General features: G+C 46.5%; 1 long non-coding RNA gene across 1 annotated transcript in view; it reads left to right on the forward strand.

Annotated features, from left to right (window-relative positions):
- Positions 1 to 8,302: 8,302 nt before the first annotated feature.
- Positions 8,303 to 22,023, forward strand: part of LOC146868612 (uncharacterized) — a 127,153-nt gene continuing 113,432 nt past the window's right edge. The window contains exon 1 of the long non-coding RNA XR_014966310.1: positions 8,303 to 8,485. This is a non-coding gene — a long non-coding RNA (uncharacterized LOC146868612). The remainder of the gene's footprint in view (positions 8,486 to 22,023) is intronic.

Genomic DNA, 22,023 nt, shown 5'->3' on the forward strand with positions numbered 1-22,023 from the left:
AGGAGCGAGATTGTAATGTTGAGTAGACATGTTGAAGAAGAACAATAAATGTCATATGAAGGAAATAGTTCAGTAAATAATAAATAAAACAGTGTCCAATCTTCACCCTTTAAATATCTTGAAGCAAAATAATAAAAGTATTAGTAAAGGGAATTGTTCACTGATTACGAGTAAAACAGAGTAAAATCTTCATAGTGAAAACTTCCACTACTATTTGTTGAAAATAATAGCAATATGTGCGAAATGTTACCGCAAATGCCTCCGTTTAATTCCAGCGTGATGGTTCTCTGGTGAGAGAAAAGAGTAATGAGCAAAGCGCTGTGAACGGAATGAGTTGCTAGCAGACACAAAGAAAACAAGATGGCGGTGCGTTACGTGAGAAACGAGATGACGTTGACTCACGTTCACTGACGACAGAATGCGCAATATTCGTAGCTTCAGATTCCGTGTTTACTCAGGATTCTGAAGATGGAAGAGGGAAGCGTTGTCACAACATCGGCCACTCCAGATTCTATTACAGGACCGGAGGCTTCGTATTATGCTTCTCTTTCTTATTTATTGCTACTCACAGCAGCCAATGAAAACTTTTCTTATGCAAAACAAACTACATTTCCCATGATGCATGCACCACATCACTTCCTGCAGAGCCCCATAAGAGCCAGTAATACCGGAACCATTCCTCTTTCTTTGCTGCTCACGCAGACAGTAAAGTTGAGCTTCCGATTTTGCAATAATGAATGTTTGATATAATGTTTGATGCGCTATTTGCTGCTAACGCCGCTTTGCATTTAAGCTATACTGCCCTACTTTGCGGGGCGGGCCGGATTTCGCGCCCTTGGCGCTACGGAGCTCCCACTGGGAGCGGGGGCAGTTTCAGGGCTTGGCGGAGGTCCCTGTATACGGCGATCGATGCGTGGGTGCATCGCGCCGATTTCTGGCATTTTTGCAAGCGCATCTTGCATATTACATAGCAGCGCGTTGAACGCGTCCTAATTGCACAGCACGGTACCGCCTCACCTTCGGTGGGTGTAATTCAATTATGAGCATAGCGCGAAGGCTCCCCTAATAAGCTGGTGCGCTGGGAGCCAGTCACTGTTGCTTTTGTTTCGGTTTCCACGTGCGTAGCCCAATTGGGCTATTTTGGTAGGATTTGGGCTATGCACGTCGTAAATGCCCGTTTTCTGACGTTTTTCTTTCATTTTTGGCCATTCCAGGCTGAGTCCCATTCAGAGAGCATCCATTACGCCTGGCTGGCTGCAAAAACGACCTGGGCCTGGAGGGAGCACACCTCCTTGGACTTTTTCTTGCTCTTTTGGCTCCACTACGCCCTGTGGGCTGTAATAATTGAGTGACAGCTTTGGCTGAGGAGCTAGGTACCGGTGCTGTGGTGCTGTGGGTTGGCTCCCCCCCTGTTACTCGTCCTTACTATTGCCTTATGAGCAAGTACGTCTATAAATTTGGTTCCACCATGGAAAATTGGGTGCACTATGAGGAGGATGACACCTTATACGAGGAGGAAGTAGGTACACCTTCCATCGAGGAAAATATTGTTGAGGCCCTGGACGCTTCCGTACATGAGTCTGTCAACAAGGCCCTGCAGAAGGCAGTTCCAGGAACTGTGCAGCAGGCATTGGCGACTGCATTGAAGCCTATTACTAGGCAATTGGAGAGGTTCGCGAAGCATCATGGCTTCACTTCCCCAGCTGAAGTTCCGACAGAAGAGCCACGGCCTACGTCATGGCCTCATTCTGCCTCTTACTCGTCACTTCTGCGTCCTGAGATGGAGAGAGAGAAGGTTCAGGATACCGACTCGGAACCTGGTTCCCCCTCATCAGACACCCCGGAGGATTCCCCTCTCAAGAAGAAATCTAGGAAGGCTAAGAATGTGGAGACTCCACAGACGGCCCCTACGCCTTTCACCTTCAACCCCTCGGATATTGTTCACCCTAGGTCCTCTGATTGGTTGCCCACCCCGGAGGTGGCAGCGTACCTACATGAGCATCTGCGCAAAAGCTTTGACAAGGAAGTGCGCAACAGGCTGCGGTCTGAATGTCCCCGACCGGATCTTTCGGACAAGGTGGCGGAAACACCAGAAATTGACCCCAGTCTACTAACTTTCCTTAAAAAGTTCGCCAAGGACCCCAAGAAGGGTATAGATCGCGCCAGGCGAGGGTGCCAGGACAAGCTTCTTGATGTGGTCGGTCCCCTGGCCAAGATATTGGAGATGGCTCTAGAGGCGCAGGAGTCGGGAACCGCTATTGATTCCCATGTATTAGCGGGCTGGACCCAGCGGGCAATTTGCCTATTAGGTAATGCCAACTGCGCAATCTCCACGGAGCGCAGGAAGTCCATCCTGATGCGCATGGACTCTAACCTTACGGAGGTGGCGGCGGCGGAGCCTGGTCCCTTGGCGGACGGAAACCTCTTCGGCGACCGCTTAGTCAAAGATGTGGCGAAATACGTGGGCACCTTCACGACCCTGGACAAGGCTCAGGCAGGAATCAAACGTGTATTCCAAGCTGGGGTTTTCAACAGGGCCGGACGAGGCCGGGGACGCTCGTTTGGCCGTCAATTTTCCCATGGTCCTCAGCGAGGAGACTTTGGACGTGGCAGGGGAGAGTGGGACTCCACCCGTGGTGGCACCTTCTACCCCACCAGGCAATGCTTCAACAAGCGACGCTTTAACAAGGGATCCTATCGGGGAGGATTCCAGAATACCGAGTCTTCAGGTGAGCGCTCCAGACTTATTTCTTCTTCCATTGGGGGGACGTATTCAGCAGTTTTATCACAACTGGGTTCAAATATCGCAGGACGCATGGGTTTTGCAGACAGTTCAGGGGTTCCATCTAGAGTTCTTTCAGACTCCTTGTCATGTTCATCGGCCCAGACAGCTTTCTTTTTCCCAACTAGAGTGCGATTTCATAGATTCAGAAATAGAAGGATTGCTGCAGAAACACGCGATAGCACCTTGCGACGAGGGCCCTCGCGGTTTCTGCAGCAATATTTTTTGGTGCAGAAGAAAGGCGGTGGTTACAGGTTGGTACTCAATTTGAAGGATTTCAACCACTATATGACTTACAAGCACTTCAAGATGGAGGGCATCCATCTGCTGGCAGACCTATCGAAGCAGGGGGACTGGTTGGTCCGTCTGGACCTGAAGGACGCCTATTTGTCCGTTCCCATATATCGTCCCCATCGCAGATTCCTTCAGTTTCAATGGCGTAACCGGTGGTACGAATATTTGGTCCTTCCTTTCGGACTTTCCTTAGCACCGTGGTGCTTCACCAAGGTTCTGAAACCTGTCGTAGCCTACCTCAGGGAACAAGGGGTTCGCATGATTGCCTACCTGGACGACATGCTCATCATGGCGCAGTCTCAGGCGTTGGCGGTTCAGCACTTGCGCATGACCATTCGTATCTTGCAGAACCTGGATTCGTGATCAACTAACCAAAATCGGTTCTGTGCCCCACGCAGACGATAGATTTTCTGGGGTTCGTCATAAACTCTCAGACGGCCCAGCTCAGTCTTCCAAATTCCAAGCTTTGGGATATCAAGAAAGAGCTTCGCTCCTTCCTGATCAAACAAATGGTTTCTCTCAGGGGGATTGCCCGGATAGTGGGACTTCTTGCCTCGTCCATTCAAGCAATATTTCCGAGACCCCTACACTACAGGGCCCTTCAACGACTCAAAATTCAGCACTTGCATAAGGGTCTTTCATACACGGATGTAGTCCCTCTGTCCCAAGAAGTGAGGGAGGAGATGCAGTGGTGGTTGGCCCACGTCGAGGCGTGGAACGGCAGAGTGATTTTCGGCTCTCTACCGGAGGTGGTCATAGAATCCGACGCCAGCCGTTGGGGAGCGCGCTGCGGAAATATTTCCACAGGGGGACGTTGGTCCCTAGAAGAGTTAAATCTTCACATAAATTGTCTAGAACTCTTCGCAGGATCATTTGCGATCCGGACACTATCTCCCACGCAGGTCTCATGTTGCATCCTTCTTCGGATGGACAACATATCGGCGGTGCGGTACATAAACAAACTGGGGGGCACGAGGTCCTCAATGTTGGTGGAGATAGCGAAGGCCTTTTGGCACTATTGCCTGAGTCATCAGATTTCAGTCATAGCAGAATACATTCCGGGTCAGTCCAATGTGGTGGCGGATTGGAACTCACGCCACCTCAGGGACTACAGCGATTGGCAACTTCTCCCACGGGTGGTCCGGTGGTTGCAGGAGATATGGGGGTTTTGCGAGATCGACCTGTTTGCCTCCAGGCTGAACCGTCAAATGACGAAGTTTTTCAGCTGGAGGCCGGACCCATTGGCGCTGGCGATGGATGCCTTTGTGCAGGAGTGGACTCAGAAGTTGAATTATGCGTTTCCACCCTTCATTCTCATTCCTCGTGTGTTCATTCTGGTGATGCGCCAAAAAGCAGAAGTGATATTAGTGACTCCCTTGTGGAAGTCGCAGCCTTGGTTCCCGTTGTTGCTGGAGGCGAGTTGCGACTTCCCCAGGAGGATCCCATGGTCCTCGACGATGCTCCAGGGCCCTCATGGAGAGAAAGACCCGATGGTTCTATCGGGGCATCGTCTCTGATGGCCTGGAGACTTTCAGGCAGCGTTGGCAAATGCCAGGATTTTCGGAACAAGCTTCAGGCTTTATCAACCAAGCGTGGGCCCCCTCTACCAGGAAGCGTTATTCTTCAGCCTGGGGATCCTGGGTTGGTTGGTGCATGGGACAGCATGTGGATCCCGTGGGGGCAGGATTACCCTTTATTGTAAACTTCCTGTCCGAAAAAGCATCGAAAGGTTTAGCGTATCGCTCTGTTAATAATTTCCGTTCCGCCATATCGGCAGGCCACTCTCAGATCGAGGGCAAACCTGTCGGAATGCATCCTTTAATATGCAAACTGCTAAAGGGTATCAGAGTGGCTAATCTGCCCAAACCAAAGTATTCTTCCTTGTGTGATGTCTCGCTGCTTCTGTCACTGTTTAACAGATGGCCCGACAACAATATGTTGTCCAGGAAACAATTGTCGGCCAAACTGGCCATGTTGCTCTGCCTAGCGGCTTGTAGACATTCCTCGGATGTTAAAGCTCTTGATATTACAGGTAGAGTATTTACTCCGGAGGGAGTTTCATTTAATATTACGTCTAGGTTAAAACCATGTCACGCAGTGTGGATTATCATGCTTTTCCCGACAATGCTAAACTTTGTGTGGTCCAATGCCTTAGGGCTTATGAAGAATGTACCAGGCCTACTAGGCCTGGTGGTGTTGTTCAATTGTTGATTGCTCTGCAAAAACCGTACAAACCTGTGACTGCGGCTACTATAGCCAGATGGCTAAAAAATGTTATGCAGGAAGCGGGTGTAGATACTCAGGTCTTTGGTGCACATACTGTTCGAGGCGCTATGGCCTCTAAGACCTTCATGTTGGGTTCTACTGTACAGGATATCATGCATTCTGCAGATAGGTCATCTGAGTCAACGTTTAAATAGTTTTATTATAAACCGGGGGGTGACATATCCTCTGTTGTTTTTAATCAGCGTTAAACTAGCATAATACGAAGCCTCCGGTCCTGTAATAAAATAAAAAATTAGCTAGCATTCGCGCCAAGAATTTTCAATTCTATGAAGGACACGGAGGCGAGGATTATCCCACCCGGTTAAATTACAGTATTGTAACTATTGCCCACCGGTTTTGCATATATACTCTGATCATACAGAAGTTGCGGGTTGTTCTATCTCTGTTTTTTCAGGATCCGAAAAGAAGATGGATTAGTCGTAATCCTGCTTGAAGTTGACGTTCTTCCCAGCTGGTCTGGTTTCTTCCACGTTGGAAGCTGTTGTTGAACTTTGTTATAATTAATGGACTTATTGTTCGGAGCAAAGAAAGAGGACTGGTTCCGGTATTACTGGCTCTTATGGGGCTCTGCAGGAAGTGATGTGGTGCATGCATCATGGGAAATGTAGTTTGTTTTGCATAAGAAAAGTTTTCATTGGCTGCTGTGAGTAGCAATAAATAAGAAAGAGAAGCATAATCCTCGCCTCCGTGTCCTTAATAGAATTGAAAATTCTTGGCGCGAATGCTAGCTAATTTTTTACTCCACGGTAGCACAGGATTCCGAAGGCGTCATCCACTCTTAACTGCAACGGTAAGCTTTCGAAAAATGCAGAAGAGACGATTGAATGAAAAGCAACTTGGAGTTAGACAAAAAAAAATACTCAAGCGTAGCTTTATTAGACACTGCAACTCCACAAGTAGGCATTCATTGACCAAATATTTTCGAAATGAAAATGTTCAAGGTCAAGTAAAATGCTTGTCGAAGAATTTGAAACTTAAAAAAATATCCAAAATCTACACGTAGGTCCGTAGGGTGATGCTGTACAGTCCTCTGTCGCCAATTGTTAAGTAATGCAGCATCCAGAAGTAGAAGTAAAAGTAGTTTATTCCAATAATATTATAACATCACCGGGGAGCATCCAGAGCCATCAATCTCCAACGTACCATTGTCCCAACGAGCACGGCACGGACCATGCACTCTATAATGAGTAAAGAATGAAGGGTTCATGCCGAGTTACTTAGCAACCATATATACACAACACCGATGATGAAGCAGGCCACCAACTAGGTTGGTGGGTGAGGGTTCTTCTAAAAAAGCGTAATAGTTTTCTAAGTCTGATTGCTTTTGGATGCAGTAGACTTGGTTAGGGCCCGTCCCTTTTGCTATAACTAACTACAGTGGCAAACTCGGCACTAGTCACTGTCTTGGAGGGGCCATGTAACGAACTTGCCCGCACAGCTCTTCTATTATGCAATTGTGTATCTACATTTGCAGTGACCATGCAGGTCAAATTTGAAAAATGCAAAGACTGGTGTAAAATCTGCATTATTGGCCATTTCAGAAAGCAATATCTTATTTTTGCCTCACTTGGCAGAGCAAATGTCGGTGCCCACTGTGGTGCCCGAGGCAGATTTATGTAATACACAACAGTCAGACAGCCTGTCAGGCTCAGGTGTCAACAGTGCTTAATTTGTAAAACAATAAAAGCCAAAGCCCAAAGTTTTTGTTAGGAGCCTAGGAGCCCACAACCTGCTCTCTAGAAAGCTATGGTTGATGAATTTCAATGCTCCCTAGTCCTGATTCTACCTCATACCTTCCGCCACCGACACTTGACCTCACTCTTTCCAGTTCCTTTTCATCCTTTACCTTCTCCATTTGCTGGTGTTTGCCTATCTTTCTCTTCTTCCTCCTTCCTCCCTTTTCTGTCTTTCTCTCTTGTTCTGGGTGATAGTCTGATGTTAAAATTAAGCTCAGTCCCAGATAATAACCACTTTTGCCCACTAACTGCATCCACCGGCGCAAATTAAGCACACCGCGTCAGCATCAATGCAGCAGACAGGCACACACTGGCAAGAGGTTAGAGAACCGATCACCTCGTAAAGCAAATCATCTTCATCAAATTCTTCCGGTTGCCTATCATCACTCTCTCTGCCCCTTCCCATCCAAGCTCCTGCATCCGCCTGTGATTGCCGCTCTGTTGTAGTAACCCAGGCGTTGCCACCCCACAGCCAGCACATCTTTACCCAGATGAGGCACAGCTGCCTCGCGCGGGCTTATCAGCGCATGTGTGATCCTGGTATTTTCATAACATTCTGCTCGTGAGCGGGTCCCTTTTGCACAGCAGGCAGCAGCAGTGCGCTCTTCGCGTTTAGAGTGAGACACAGCGATGGTCTCACAATGAAGTCCTGGAACGCATGACATCATCGTCGAACCTCTTTCCTTCCTGTCCTAATCGCCTTCAGATTCATAAAGTTGATGTCAGAAGTAATCCCTGGTGACGGAGGCCCTCATTTACCTCGGCTACTGTAGGTCTGAGCCAGGGGCGTAACACAGGCCCCCGCAGCCCCCGCGGTGCGGGGGGGCCCCCAAGCTCCAGGGGGCCCCCTCACTGCCCAGTGACGTATGCCTACTGACATCAGAACACAACTCCTGCAACACTGCCCGTAAAATATGTCCTGTTTCCTAGGCAAACATTTGTGTTTTTTAAAAAAAAGAAATTAAATGCATCACGAAATGGCATATTTCCTCTCGTCTCAAATACATAAACCAGACTTGACATTAGTGTCAACCCAAACGAGAGCGCTTTTAATAGGGCACTCCGCTTCAGCCACAAGTACAGTCCTGGCAATATGATATTACTTGCGGCGGCCTCACGTTACGTGCCGTCACGTGACTCTATTTTCCAACAGGAAGAGTCACTAGTAGAAATGCGGCAAATAAACGCGGGCATTAATGTTTCTTGGGCGCACTACTTCCAGCCTGTGTGCCGCCCGTAGTTTGCTGCCCCATCATGCGGGACCACAGAGCACTCGGCAGAAGAGGTCAGACGGTCATCTGTGCAGAGGGAAGATCTCTAGAAATCCGAGTGCCTCCACAATGCTGTGATGAAAGAAGAGAACCCTCTCGTCCCATCCGAAATTCAGGTCTGACAATTCATGTTGCTTTCCGACATTATGATGTCGATTTACAACATTAATAATAATTCAATTTTAGGAGGCTGCCTGAGCCTGCAAGTTAAGTAGAACTGCGCGCTGGACCCTGCAGGACCCTATCATGGGGCCTCTGTAGTTCGTTCCCTTTGCATATGTACATTAATCCCCTGGGGGTGGCACCTTCCCTGTTGCCAGCAGCTGTTTTTACGGTTTGCAGTGCTCACTTTTCTTACTACTTCGGGGACGCAGAAAGGCCTGTCTCCTTAAATACTGGTTACAGTCAGCAATTAAAAATCTGGGAGTTCGTTGTTCACTTAACAGCACATCTAGTGTAGAAGCTCTGTAGGTTTTAGGCCTCGCTCCGTGAGCGTAGGGATGTTTCATTTTAATCCAACAATGCAGACGAGGAGTTTAGGCCTGAATGAACTATGGCTACTAAAGTACTGGTGAGGAAATATTACAACAAAAAAAAAACGAAAAATGCAGACGTTTTTATTGTGGGAATTGGAGTGGAGCGATTAACAATGAGAAACTAACAAATGCAATGCTTTTTTTGTGTATTATAGAAATTACTAAATTTACTCAATGCCTTTAACTTCAAATACAGAAAGGCATTTCATTTTCACTTGAGTGCTATGGAGAGACCAAAAAGTCCTCTCAGTATAGGTTAGAATAATTTTTTTTAATGAAATTAGGATCTTTGAGTCAAAGGTTAGTGGTTATGGCAGTGGTGTTTTTTGTTTATTTGTGCCTCTGCAGTTTGTTGCTGGGGTGTATGAACCAACCAATGTACTAGCCCACCACAGATTATAGTGAGCAGTGCCATCACTGCTGCACAAGTAGACTAAAGGAGTGAGAAAGAAAAGATGTAGGAGAAATCAAAGGAGAGGGTAGAGGACAGAACTAGGTAAGAAAGCATGAGAGAAAGATAGCGAGGATGGAGGAGTGAGAGAGAGAGAAAGTGTGCAACAAAAGTAAGAAGTGAAAGTAAGGTGAACAAATAAAGAGGAAATCGAGTAGAAAAGAAACATATAGAAGAAACAGGAAAGTGGATGGAGGGGAGACAGATGAACAGAGAATACAGGGGAGAGAATAAAAGTTAAGGAGAAAAAGTGGGCATAGAGAACAGCGTGAGAAAGGAGAAGAATGGATGGAAGCGCTAGGAAGGAGCATGCAGAGAAGAGAAAGGAAGAGGAGGAAGAGCAAACAGTGAGAGAAGTTTGAGAAAGGAAGAGTGGATGAAAGAGCAAGGGAAGAGAGCGCAAGTGAGAGAATGGGATGTGGTAAATTGGACCGAAAGAGTGGGGAGAACTAGACCAGCTTCAGTGCATCCAGCTGGTTCCGGTTAGCAAGTGTGCTGATCTCTCAAGGTGGCATTTATTTCCATTACCTCAAGTTGCACTCTGTAAAGCACTGCTCCTTTACCCTGTTACCTAAGTTTGAACCATCACCTTGCAATGCTAGGACAGAACGAATGGGCAGATTAGCACATATTTAGGGGCATATGTATCAAAATCTCTATTTGCGATTCTCAAATAGCGATTTTTTTGAGAATCGCTATTTGGGAATCGCAAACGAGATGCAAGTAAAAATTCGCAAATTGTTAGCGATTCCTTGGCATTCCTTAATTGCGATTTGCAAATGCGAATCGCAATTAAGGAATACCTTCCCATTCATTCCTATGGGCCAGGAATGAATGGGAAGACATCCTCAATTAGCGATTCGCAATTAGAGAATCGCAAATTGAGAATAATTTCAAGGGTGCAAGGATGTCATAAGGACACCCTGATGCACCCCTGAAAGGAGCATGTGTGTGCAAGTGGCGCACATACATGCCCTAAGGGCATGTATGATGCGCCACATGACACTTTGAAAAATGCCAAAAAGTGCATCTTTCAAAGAAATCGCAAATTACCACCAACTTGAAGTTGGTGGTAATTTGCGCTTTCTTGAGGAGTAATCGCACAACTTGGATGCTTGCTACATCTCATTTAAGGAATCGCAATTTGCAATTCCTTAAATGCAATCGCAAAATAGAGAATCGCAAATTTGTGATTCTCTAATTTGCGATGCCCTTTTGGGATGATACATCCCAAAAGGCATTTTGCCGTTTGCAAACGGGCCGATTCTGAGAATCGTCCTTTTTGTGAACGGGAAAAGGGCTTGATACATATGCCCCTTGGTGATTGTGCTGGTCTGTAATAGAACAGCACTGTTTTGCCTGCTGTACATTGCACCCCTCTCATTTTGTCACCATACTGCATAAATTATTTCAACATTTTCAAAAGGGCAGGGGACACAAACTCAAGCGGTCTCTAAACAACACCATTCATTTTTTTCTTCAGAACAAACTCTTTTAAAAATTCAGATTTATCTTATTGAAAGAAGGATTTAAGATATTGCCCTTAAATGAGAAAATGAAAGATGCTGATCTCTATTATGGGCGTTTCTAGACCATTACATTGCACACAAAAAAGTAATTTCTATAGTTTCTCAATGCGGGTGAGAATGCATTTGTTCTAGCAATGAAGTCTCGCTCATAGTGTGACTTATGGCATTGGAATGTCATTCATGAGGACACTGAAAACATTTAAATGTCGCTTATGAGGCAGCAGAAAACCTGGCAGCTATGGCTGAGGGCTCTACTTTTCAGCAATGGCACTGTCTTCAGTCTGCACAAAATTGTGTTAAGCTTCATAAGTAAAGTTAGTACAGCTGAGAGCTCTGCATTGCAGTGAGTCGCTGTCTGCAGTACATTTAGGTGCTTTGCAAGCCTTTTTAAGATCTTAGAGTTTCTTGTTGCTCAAATGGGTGTAGTTTCCGTTATTTAAACGTTTCCCTCGTCTTCATTCCTTGATTTTGCTCGATAGAAAGTGTCACTCATATTCGCTGAATGTCACTCATAATTACAATGGAATTATGAAAATGTCACACATAAGCAGTCTGAAACCTTGGCAGCTATGGTTGTGGTGCGTGTGACGTAACCCGGCGTCTGCACACGCGTCATTCAAAGTGCTGGTTGTTCAGTCTTGCCTCTTTTTTTTGCACACGCTGCACTGTAACTAAATGAAAATCAATCCACCATGTCGATTTGCAGAGGGAAAGAAAAGTGTGGTATTATGGGTTGTGGATACATGATACATATCCATGGGTTGCTTTCAGTGTAAGTTAGCTGAGCCATCCGCTTCTAAAGAGCTGGGAGAGGGAAAGGCTAAAAAACATAATGAAAACTGAAGAGAATATGGACACTTATTGATGGAAGGCCCTTTATGTAATATATGTATTTTTTGGGGTCTAGTTTACATGATTTAGATTTCCAATTCTTTACTTTATCTCTTACTCTGTTTTCATCCATCCAAATGTACTCTTAAATGACAGTGCTACAAAAATACAGAAACAAACTCTCCACAAAATGCATATTAATGAGGCTCCAACACAATCAATCATTCTCAGGACTTATGTAATGATTGACAATATTTTTAAGGATAAAATCCTAAAAATGTGGTCCAGTTTTGATTAGACTGTAACAGTTTGTGGAAGCTCAGGGAGTCAAGTTACTTCCTATAAGCCTAGATTATATTTGACTGAATATCCTCCTATAACTACAGACACATCGGGATCCCCAATGAATACCATTAAATCAGGCTCACCCTCCGACCCTTGCACCCCTGGGGGCATATTCACAAGCCCCTATCACCACCACAACGTCACTTTCAGCAGGGGCCTCGCCTTATTTACTTAACGTGGCTTAAAGCTGCCTTGTGAATAAGGCCCCTTTCACGCTGTGTTTAGCGTGAAAGGGGCGTGCAGTGGGTGTTGTGGTGTGCGTTCCACCGCAACACCCATTGATTTTAATGCTGCCCCTTATTCACAAGGGCAGCGTAAATAGGAGGTAGCGCCAAAATTAAGACCAGGAACACCCTGGTCTTAAGTTGGCGAAACGAGAAATGCTTTATTTCTCCTCGTTTTTGCTTTTTCCATGAGTGCTGCCTTGTGCAGCACACATAGAAAAAGCAAAATGCCATGGTTTGTTTATGTGTCCCTTCCTGTACATAAACAAACTTTTTAAACATGCTCTTTTGTAACTTGTGTGCTGCATGAAGCAGCACACATGTAAGTTACAAACTGGCATTTTAGGTTTATGTGCAGGAAGGGACACCTGCACATTAACAAACCTCCCTGCTTACAGACACCCTTGCACTCTGGTGCAAGGGTGCCTGCGTTGGCGCTAAGTTGTGAAACTTAGCGCCATCGCAGAGAGAAACGCAAGGCTGCACAATATCCTTGTGAATATGGTGCAGCCTTGTGTTTCCGAAGTGGCGGAGAGAGGCGTTAAGCCAAGAAGGCTAACGCCTCTCTCCGCCACTTCCTTGTGAATATCCCCCTGGTTATTACATTCAGACCTATTTCTTTATTAACATTCCAAACTGAGCTATTTGAAAAGTTTGTTAACTCTGAGTTAGAGTGACCAACCGTCCATAAATTTCTTGGACCGTCCCTCATTTTGGTGTCATGTCCGTTGTCCGTAATCATTCCTTTTACGGACGCCTTTTGTCCGTAATTTTGAAGATCAATTACAGCGAGATGTGCTATTCCCCTGAGAAGCGCCAGGAGATTAAAAGTTCTCAGGGGCCAGGTCGCACTTCTCTGCTGAACTCCAGAGGCTGCAGCAGCCCCTCACTGAGCTTGCACACACTGTAGACAGGCCCATTGTCATTCTGACTGAGACTGATTATACCCTTTTGAACGACAATGCTCCGTCTGCCTTTAGCATATCGTGTGAGTGAGTACCTTAGAGGCCAGTGACTCACTTGGAGCCAGTAGATCATAGTTGGTGATTACAGAGGAGCTTTCCCCAAACAGAGTACTGTGGGGAACTTGCGGCCTTGTGTAATTTGCCAATGTTGTTCACTGAGACTGAAGGGGCAGGGGCAGTGATGGGGCAGGAGCTGTGACGGGACAGAAGAGGTGACGAGGCAGGGCTGGAGAGGTGACGGGGCCAGGAGCGTAACACAGGCCCCCGCGGTGCGGGGTCCAGCGAGCTGCAGGGAACCCCATCAGCACAGTACTCAGGCCTGAGACCTCAGGATTAAATCCGGAGCGGGGGCCCCTCCGTGTACCTTGCAGGGGGGCCCCCTCAACTTTCGTTACGCCACTGGTCTGAGCCTGCGTTAGACTCATTAATATCCGGTCCAGCTTGTTGGCAAGCCGCCCACACCAGGAGTCAGAGGTCACGCGCGCAGGGAGTGCAAGAGTGCAGGGAAGCTTCCTGCTTCTGGAGAAGGAGCAGGAACTGAGGGAAGCAGGGGAGGCTCTCAGTCCTTTCCAGTTAGCGCTGAGCTGTCTCTTTGGATGCCTTAGACGAGTGTCACAGCACAGCTGTTTGACAGAGCTGTGCTGGGTGCTTTTTTGGGAAGGTTACAATAAATCGCTGCTAAGTATGAACAAAGAGCAAAGGTGATTTCTTAGATAGGGGCTACTTGAGAAAGTTTAGAATCAAGAATAACTTATGGGTACACATAGTGCTTGAAGCACTGTCGTTATTGGACAGTGAGTGCTGTGCTAACCACTAGAGCAGCGGATCTTAACCTGTGTGGTCCGTGGGCCCTGGTGGTCCACCACCTACCTACTCAGGGGTCTCCTACTGTCTAGAAAATTACACAATATTAGTAGATTAATAAATTTTATGTACATGAAACACAAAATGTGAAATGCAACATTCTAAAACACTTTCTACATCTGAAGACACTTAAAACTGGAACCAAATAATTAAGTTCTTCTCTTTAGCTTGATTGGTGGGAACCAGCGCAAATACAACAGAATGATAATCTCAATTAAAGTATTGGTGTGCACTGATAAAAAGAGAGCATCAATTAAGAACAGAAAAAAACAAATTAATAATGTTTTCGAGTCTGGCATATTGCTTCACCTTTTAGAAATAAACCCAGATTTCAAAAAGCTCCGACCTGCTCACTTTTGTACGAAATGCAAACAATAATATCATCTATATGAATGCACACGTTTTATTTGGATACACGTTTCATACAGAGCGCAGCACAAAACAACAACATTTTAGGTGAAGTCATAGGTGGTAGCGTGATCTATAGGAACCAAAAAAGGGAGTCATATGTTGGGAAAACATAACGAGGTTGTAGAATTAGAGCATATTGAAGGCATAACAATTATAGCATGTTCCGATAGCAACATTATTACATATTCACATATGGATTTGTGCTAATTAGGGCCACGGATGATGGAAAGTACTAAATTCATTTAAGTGAGGGGAGGATAATAGACTTTGAAGACTAGTAGGAGTAACAGACTTTGGAAGCTTAGTCAGTATAATAGACTATTAAAGTGTAGGCGGATTAGCTGACTATAGAAGCTTAGGCGGAGTAACAGACTATGGGATTTTAGGCGGAGTAACAGACAGTGGAAGCTAAGGCAGAGTAACAGACTGTGGAAGCTTAGGCGGAGTAACTGACTAAGGGAGTTTAGACAGAGTAACAGACAGTGGAAGCTTAGGCTGAGTAACAGACTGTGGAAGTTTAGGTGGAGTAACAGACTGTGGAAGCTTAGGTGGAGTTACAGAATATGGGAGTTTAGGCCGAGTAACAGACTATGGAAGCTTAGGCCGAGTAACAGACTATAGGAGCTTAGGCGGCGTAACAGACTATGGGAGTTTAGGCCGAGTTACAGACTAAGGAAGTTTAGGTGGAATAACAGACTATGGGAGTTTAGGCTGAGTAACAGACTATGGGAGTTTAGGCAGAGTAACAGACAATGGAATCTTAGGCTGAGTAACAGACTATGGGAGTTTAGGCCGAGTAACAGACTATGGGAATTTAGGCCGAGTTACAGATTAAGGAAGTTTAGGTGGAGTAACAGACTATGGGAGTTTAGGCCGAGTAACAGACTATGGGAGCGTAGGCAGAGTAAAAGACTATGGAAGTTTAGGAGGAGTAACAGACTATGGGAGCTTAGGCCGAGTAACAGACAATGGAGCCTTAGGTCAAGTAACAGACTATGGAAGTTTAGGCAGAGTAACAGACTATGGAAGCTTAGGCGGAGTAACAGTCTATGGGAGATTAGGCCGAATAACAGACTATGGGATCTTAGGCGGAGTAACAGACTATGGAAGTTTAGGCAGAGTAACAGACTATGGGATTTTAGGCGGAGTAACAGACAATGGAAGTTTAAGCGGAGTAAACGACAATGGGTGCTTGGTCAGAGTAACAGACTATGGGAGCTTAGGTGGAGTAACAGACAATGGAAGCTTAGTCGGAGTAACATACTGTGGGAGTTTAGGCGGAGTAACAGACTATGGGAGCTTAGGCCGAGTTACAGATTAAGGAAGTTTAGGTGGAGTAACAGACTATGGAAGTTTATGCCCAGTAACAGACTATGAGAGTTTAGGCCAAGTAACAGACTATGGGAGCTTATCGGAGTAACAGACTATGGGAGCTTAGGCCAAGTTACAGACTAAGGAAGCTTAGGTGGAGTAACAGACTATGGGAGCTTAGGCCGAGTAACAGACTATGGGAGCTTAGGCCGAGTAACAGACTATGGGAATTTAGGCGGAGTAACAGACTATGGAAGCTTAGGCGGAGTAACAGACTATGGGAGCTTAGGCGGAGTAACAGACAATAGAAGCTTAAGCGGAGTAGCAGACAATGGGTGCTTTGTCAGAGTAACAGACTATGAGAGCTTAGGTGGAGTAACAGACAATGGAAGCTTCGTCAGAGTAACAGACTATGGGAGTTTAGGTGGCGTAACAGACAACAGAAGCTTAGGCGGAGTAACAGACTAAGGGAGCTTAGGTGGAGTAACAGACAATGGAAGCTTAGGCGGAGTAACAGACTATGGAAGCTTAGGCGGAGTAACAGACTGTGAGAAGTTGGCCTGGTATATGATGTTCACTAGTTAAAGTGACCACCTTGTACCATGCCAAGCAACCCTTATGGTGTGGTTGTAAGTCAACCTTTTCGGACTAGCTGCCCTAGTGGTAGCGTAGGCTAAGCAGTCTTTGAGGCTAAACTCGTTAAAGCGTGTTAAGCAAGCTGTTTTACCATATGTAACCCCCCTTTATACCAATGAAAGGACACCACACAGATATATATTCAAAATATATATGTATTTATTACTCAAAGTATCCCCTGGACTCTTTATGAGCACAGGAGCACAAATCGTTAAACAAGAAAGTATTACAATATACAGAAGTTGCACTTTATATGGATGGGCCCTGGTGGCCACTCAAACCATATACTAAAATAGTGGTATAAGGACCACGACTAGGAAAGGAAAAAGGCCTAGGGCCTCTAGGATCGCTGGGCCTACAAGGAGCTAACTTCAGTTAGTGACCAGGGGGTCCACGGGTCGCATGTGCAGTGAGGAAAGTTACACGAGTGCTCCCATAGGTTTTCAATGGGTGCGTAAAAGTTCAAAAGTTACTGCTAGAAGGGTCTTCTGGATGGACTACGAACTTAAGACTTAAAACACAGACACTAGAGATGTTTCTCTACACTTGCGCACCGGAGTGCCAGCTTTACCTCACCTACAGGAAGCGGGTGCATAGGTCTCGAAGTGCGTCGGGTTTCGTCTATCTGTTCAATGGAGCCTGACGACAAAGATGCTGCAGGCGGCAGGTCCAGAAGAGATGCGGTGGATCCAAGAGTGGATCGGAGTTGTAGAAGACCTGAAAGCAGAGGGGACAGTGTTCACAGTCACTAGCCAGTGACCGGCGTGGCACCAGGTAGGTACCAGGCGATGTCGGGTGCAAACAGGTGATGAAGTGTAGCTTGTCTCCGCAGCCACGTGGTCCCTGAAGGTCGACGACGTCCAGGAGTCGGTTCACGAGCTGTCCCACGCAGGCTCTCACTGTCGGCGGTGTCGGCGACTCGAAAGAAGCAAACAAGCCTTGACAAAGGCAGGAGTCGTGGAAAATAGAGTAAGCTGATTGTTCTGACCAGCAAGGTCAGAGGGGCTGCTCCTTTGGAGAGCAGCAGGACCCAGTCTGGAGCAGCCAGACCAGCATCGTAGTTTTCAAGGTTCGTCGCCAAAATGGCCACTAGCCAACGGGCCAGGGACCGGGCAGGCGCGTCGAGATGCAAAGTGCAGAGGGGCCCCACGCAGATCGTGGAGATGCTGGAGGGCTCACCTTTGGTGCAGATGCTTCTCGGATGTTGGGCTTCACAGGACCCAAAGCACAACTTGGAGGGAGCCTCTGTTGTCGCGCTTGCAGCTTGTCGTGGGTCTTTCAAGATGGCTGGCTCCACGTGTCTCGGTGCCTCCGCGGGTTCCTTCTTTGCAAGGACTGTGAATTGGGCTGTGAGAGGTCTGGAGGTCCAGGTCTTGTCGGGCTCTGGGCTTGGGCTCCGGCGGGAGGCAGGGGAGATTTCCTTCTGTCCTCTGTGCAGCAGAGCGTCGAAGTTCCCGTCTTCTTCTTTGTAGTAAGTTGATTCCAGGATGTCTGAAGTCTTAGGACACAGCTCCTACCTTTAAGCGGATTCTAGGGGCTGGACTACCTGCTAGGTCCCTCCCTAAGGGTGGAACCAGGAAGGGGGGTGGTTACACCCCCAATCCTTTGTCCAGCTCGCCCCAGGTCCAGGGCTGGTGTGCCCCGGGACCGGTTTGAACTGGCATATGCACCGAGGCTCCTTGTGAGCCTCAGGCATGTCTGATTCCATTCAAGCCCTACCTGACCAATACACAAAATCCTGTCTGGGATGGTGCACGCACCTCCCCTGGCAGGAAACCCTTTGTCCACGTCTCCCAAGCTGGAAGGACTCCCAGCAGCAGGAGGGCAGACTTGTGTCTGTGGTGGCAGCATCCATTTTGTGGAGCTGTGACTATGTCTGATTTCACCCGGGTTTCAGGTACTGTACATGTCGTGTCCCTCTAGAAGGGTGGAATGCTAACCCCGTCGCCAGAATTGGCGAGGGGTTAGTATTCCAATTCGTATGACACCTTACTCGACATGTTTTGATAAAGCCAAACCAAAGTTAGCATTTAACCGCGAGGTTCATAATGCACTTAAGAGTATATGGTAAGACGATATCTGGAAACGGTAGAAGGAAGTTGTTCCGACCACTGCAGACAGGCTCAGCTCATGCCAGAGCACAATCTCACATGGAACCAAGCACTCTGCCTTCAGGATTGTTAAGGCCTGCCATAGGAGTGACTTATAGGTTAACATGTGTCCCATTTAAGGTTAGGTATAGGTATACTACACCTAAGTAAGAGGTGGTTACACCAACTTACCCCAACTGAGTGATCAGCCAGTTGTGTCAAATTGCTAGGCCAGGCGAGGGGTGGCATAATACATGCTTCAGCCCCTGGTAGGCCTTAGACACACCAATACCCTGGGTACCTAGTGTACACTGGTACAGGGGCTCACAGGGTGATCCAATTCCAATTGGTTATGCACCTAGGGTGCATAGTGTCAATTTAGTTAGAGAGAACGGCAGGCTGGGGGTCTGATTAGCAGGCCCACAGCCTCAATATGTCAAAAACCAGTGAAGCAAAAAGCAAAAATTTGGGGTGACCATAGGATAGCAGACCCTACTCTCCTACACAGACTATAGAAGCTTAGGTGGAGTAACAGGTTTTTGGGAGCTTAGTTGGAGTAACAGACTTTGGGTGCTTAGTGGACAACCCCTTTGCCAGGCCTAAACCTTCCCTTTTAAGACCTATAAGTCATCTATACGGTAGGCCAAAGTGCACATTGGGCAGGGTTCATGGTATTTAAAAAGTAGCGCATGTGTACCTAGGGTTTACATGCTTTGGCATTGAAAACTCCACTGTCATGTTTCGCTGCGGCAAGGCCGGCTCTCCTATAGAAGAGCACTGGGTTACATTAGAACACCTTATAATGTATAACTTCGATTTGAGACTAGCTAGAATCACGATTCAAGTACTCAAACTAATAGGAATTTAGAATCCAATCTGATGGCAAAGTCATATTTAAGTTTCTATTTTTAAAGTGACTCTTTTTTAAAGTTGGCAGTTTCCTGCTTAAAGCCTCTAGCAGCCCTTTCATAGAAAATCCCCAACTGTCACCTGGCAGCCTGCTGGAAGGTGTGGATTGCTCTCAATAAAGACAACAAAATAGCCTTGGCTGGGATGGGGTAAGACTGCCTCCTGACAGGATGACCTTGAGGTGGCCAGAAATTCTACAGGCTTCAAAAGGGCAGCCGCTGTCCCATGCAGATGTAACACACACCTAGGCCTGTCCCTGCCATTGGGTCTGAACTGAAGTGGCAAAGTGAGCTAAATAACAATGATGGATTCAATCCAGATCTGTGACTGGGGGTGAGTGCTAAGTAGCCAAAGTGGCACCAATGCCAGTGGGGGGACCCAGTCCCACAACAGGTTTTACGGGGGCAGGTGTTCCTCATTTCCTTAGACAATCCTCTGGGGTGTGCCCATAGTTCTCACCTAGGGAAGGGCGGTTCTGGGCACAGAGATGCACTGTAGGATTGCTTAGTGCCAAACTGCCAGGAAGTGATGTAAAAGTGGGTAGGGATGTCTGTGGGAATATCACTGCTATTGGTCAAGGGGTCCCCCACACCAACAAACTAGTGCAAGGAATTATAGTGACACCCCTGGCTTCTTCCTTCAGAACATTACTGGAGCTATGGAAAACAGAAGAAGGACTGCATCTACTGAACCGAAGAGGTGGAACTTAGAAGACGGACTGAGCCTGCTTTTTTACCTGTAATGATAAACCCCAAGGGATGGACCTGCTCCCACTTGAACCTAGGACAGAAGAGTGGACTCCATGGGCTAGTTGGCTAGCCCAGTGGTGTAATGCAAATGGTGGGGCCCCCGGTAGAATATGATGAGGGGCCTTTTAGTTCCAATATATCATATTCATGGGCTGAATTTGGCCCCCAATTGAATGGTTAGGGACCACCCTGTGCCAGAGGGGCTGCAGAGGCCTGTGGCACTTCCCTGGGGTAGCCTCCTGTTAAGCTAGATCCAGGAACACATAAGTTGTGAAAAGCCTACAAAGAAGAGGCCAGCTGACCACTTCCATCTGTATTTGCCCTGTAACTTGATTGTGGCTTCTGGGAAATTAAGTTCTAACTCACAAAGTGGTGCCCAAAATGTTTTAGACTTTGGCTGGTGTTAAAGTGACTCTGTCCTCTTCAAGATTGCAAAAGCAGAGACAAAGAACATTTTTCTGAACTAAAAACCAGAAGCAACCATGGGACTATCACCAAACCGTGCATCGCCAGTCAGATTCAACTTGGTGGTTTGCACTGCTGTAAGTAGTTCAACTTCGAAAAGTTTCTATGTCCTTATGTCGAGTATTTCACAGGGACCAATGCCGAGGATCACTCCGCTGTCATCAGCACTCCATTGGATTCAGCTGGCAGCCCGCTCCACTGACAAGACAAATACTGCAGAAAAAGAGTCTAAGGGCCAGATGCATCAATGCTTTTTGCGATCGCAAACGGATTTGCAATGTAAAACATGTTTTAATCGCAATTTGGGTAATCACAATTATTTGCGATTACCTAAATGGTGAATGCAGTTAGGATATCGCAATTTGCGATTCCCTAAATGCTATTCTTGAAGCCATCACAAATTGCGATATTGCTGTAAGGAATCGCAAATACCACCAACTTAAAGTTGGTGGTAAATTGTGATTTCCTAGTAAAAAGCACTTTTTTGTTTTTTTTAAAAGTGTATGCCAACCCTTGCACCCTTGAAATTGCATGCGCAATTGACGGGTACCTATTGGGTACTCGCAAATTGTGCATGCAATTCCCATTCATTCCTAAGGGCCTCTTGGCACATAGCAATGAGTGGGAAGCCAATTCTTAATTGCGACTCACAAATTGTGAGTTGCTTTTAAGGAATGCTAAGGAATCGCAAAAGATTTTGATTTTTCAAATACATCTCGTTTTGCGATTCTCAAATAGCGATTCTCTAAAAATCTCTATTTGAGAATCGCATAACAATTCTTTGATACATCTGGCTCTAAGAGCCTGATTTATGTTCTGGCAGATGGAGTATTCTCCATTGGCCTGGCAGAGGACTTTAAGTCCGCCAGTCCGATAATACTTTGCCCACCAGATTTATAAACGGCCTCTTAGCAGGAGATCATTTATAAAGGCATTGACAGGAACTGCTGTCACAGTGGTTCCTGTCAATACATTTTACTATTTGATACAGGGCTACATCAGAAGGACGCAATTCTGTAGCAAACCGTATTCCTTTTTTCTTTTTAGGAAGAACACTCCGAAACAAAATTTTCTTTTTTAAAAGAAAATCTTCTCAGCAAGAGAGGCTTCTCCCATGGCGAGGGGAGCATTAGAATGGTTTTGTTGTTACTTATCGCCTGTTTCTACCTGGCGGTATGGAACAATAAAAAATGACTTCATGTCCGCCCATCTAAATTGGGTGGGCGACATGTAGCCATTTCTCCGATGGCCCTGACTCCCCTGGGCCACCGGACAGGATTATTCACAGTAGAAACAGAGTAGTCCCCGCTGTGATTAACCATAAGGTCCACCTGCATG

Source organism: Triturus cristatus, chromosome 1_2 (genome assembly GCF_964204655.1).
Source record: "Triturus cristatus chromosome 1_2, aTriCri1.1, whole genome shotgun sequence".
Classification (NCBI taxonomy): Eukaryota; Metazoa; Chordata; class Amphibia; order Caudata; family Salamandridae; genus Triturus; species Triturus cristatus.